This window comes from Sinocyclocheilus anshuiensis, unplaced genomic scaffold (genome assembly GCF_001515605.1).
Source record: "Sinocyclocheilus anshuiensis isolate Anshui unplaced genomic scaffold, SAMN03320099.WGS_v1.1 scaffold851, whole genome shotgun sequence".
NCBI lineage: Eukaryota > Metazoa > Chordata > Actinopteri > Cypriniformes > Cyprinidae > Sinocyclocheilus > Sinocyclocheilus anshuiensis.
In genome coordinates this window covers 244,274-246,488 of record NW_015546052.1, presented here as the reverse complement: position 1 = coordinate 246,488, position 2,215 = coordinate 244,274, and the positions used below count along the sequence as shown (strand labels likewise).

The window sequence follows — 2,215 nt, the reverse complement described above, 5'->3', positions numbered from 1 at the left end:
GAAGCGCCCACGATAACAATATTGTGCATATTCATTACCGTGATATATCGCATCACCGAATACCGGCTAGGCTTGCCGCGATATACGGTGTTGACGGTGATACCGGTGTTAAGCCGCAACACCGGTTACGTCACTTGCCCACCGGGTCACCGACCCCCACCGTCGTTTAGATTTTTTTATAGTAATAAAAATCATTTAGTTCAGTAAAAGAACAGACACTACAATTAAAAACTGAACGCGGCTGCTCAACGTAGCGTGCTGAACGACAGTCGCATCACTGATCAGATTTAATTTATCCAGTGAGGAGAGTGAGTAGAGCTGACTGACAAGAAGAGTGATGTGAGGTGAGACAGACAAGACGATGGCAGATGATTTAGTTTCGAAACGAGATGCAAAAGTGCCTGTTTGGCAATATTTTGGATTTTGAAAAGCCTGTTGACTTTTGCCGTTTATCTAAGGTGATTTTGGAAGTAAAAAAAAAAAATAAAATCTTATTTAATTGGTTCCACAATTAAATGTTTTAATGTTTTAAAAATGTTTGCTGATTTTTACTTTATTTAAACTTTGTGTGATTTATTTATTTCATTTGACATCAAGGTTACACGGAACACATGGGGAGGGAAAACACAACAAAACCAGTCCAGGGGCGTGACATTACTCCCCCCTCCTGGAAGGCGAGTCCCGCGCCGTAACAGTTCCACCGGGGAGGGGGGAGTGGGTTGACAGAGTCCAGGGCGGTGATGAAGGAGGAAGGAGCCAGGGAGGAAACAGGAGGGGCCCGGAGCAGGAGGAGCCCAGCTGGACCCCGGCCAAAGCTATAATGTCGACCCACGGTGTAGCCGATGGAGGGAGGAGCCATGGAGGAGGAATGGCCGCTGACTCCAGGGGGCCGACCAATGGCGGCGGAGCAGGTATTGGAGGAGACAAGGCGGAGAGCCAACGAGCCAGGGGGATGACGAGGATCCGGGGGGCCAGGGTGGAGCCGAGGGCTCTGGCGACCGAGGCGGAGGCGGAAATCCAGAGATCCGCGGCAAAGCAGGAGCGACTGAGGACCAAGGTGGAGCTGGCGGGAGGAAGGAGCCCAACGGAGCCGGTGGGACAGAGCGACAAGGCGCAGCCAGAGGAGAGGAGTCCAGAGGCGAAGGCGGGTCGACGCCCGACCAAGGCGGAGCCGGAGGGACAACGGAGCCCGGTGGAGCTGATGGATTGATGGGTGACGGTGGAGGCGAGGGAGCTAGTAGCCGAGGTGGAGCCAGTTCCCCCTGCTCCAGCAGGAGGATCTCGAAGGCGGGGTAATCCATAAAAAAAAAACAATAAAAACTGACAAAAACTTGGGAAAAAAAACGAGGGGAAAGACGCCGCTATACTTTACTTAAAGGGTCGGTTATTCTGTCACAGTCAAGGTGTGTGGAGGCAAGCGAGGAAAAGAGGGAACGCCCCCGCCCCCACGGTGATACCGGTGTTGTCACACTTCGATTAACAAAGATTGTTGTTAATTTTTCCTCACCGTCACAACCCTAACACAAAATTATGTCAAAATGTCCGTCTTGGTGAGTATCCAGTTAAACGCAGTCAGTTTTGGAACGTTAAATATTTGAGAAAGAGAACGCATGTTGTGTAACAGTATATTGAGTCCGTGAATAAACTCTGAAAGGGACCACAGTCCAATATTCCTGCTACGCAGTCAGTTTTGGAACGTTAAATATTTGAGAAAGAGAACGCATGTTGTGTAACAGTATATTGGGTCCGTGGATAAACTCTTAAAGGGACCGCAGTCCAATACACTGGATGTGTTATTTTACATTTGATTAGTTTAATTTCTGTAGTATTTCTTACCTGAATAAAAACTTACTTAACCTGAAAAACTTAGTTTCATAGCTCTCTTTATTCTATTGCCTTTATTTGTGCTGTTGTTTGCAATTTTATATTTGTTCTTATTTTATCACTGACTTTTTACTTGTGTTTTTTTGTGAAGTACGATTTAGTTTTAATCCAAATGATGCGTGCTAAGTGAGCGAACATCAATAAAGATCATACAACAGAAGTGCTCTCTCTCTCTCCCTCCCTCCTTACCATTAAGTAACTTGTGCATTGTTTTACTTACTTCTCTTTGACATATCCGACCGAACTACAAACTTTCCAGTGATGTCTGTGAGAAAGGGATATTCACTCGACAAGCTCGCGCATCTGCGCCGCCGCGCGCTCAATCCACTCA

General features: G+C 47.1%; 1 protein-coding gene and 1 long non-coding RNA gene across 2 annotated transcripts in view; one reads left to right on the top strand and one right to left on the bottom strand.

Annotated features, from left to right (window-relative positions):
* LOC107699198 (PHD finger protein 21B-like) overlaps positions 1–2,215 on the top strand; it is a 66,386-nt gene that overhangs the window by 54,739 nt on the left and 9,432 nt on the right. The gene's annotated exons all lie outside the window — the stretch shown is intronic.
* Positions 1,589–2,215, bottom strand: part of LOC107699200 (uncharacterized) — a 13,368-nt gene continuing 12,741 nt past the window's right edge. Inside the window, exon 3 of the long non-coding RNA XR_001635431.1 lies at positions 1,589–1,676. This is a non-coding gene — a long non-coding RNA (uncharacterized LOC107699200). The remainder of the gene's footprint in view (positions 1,677–2,215) is intronic.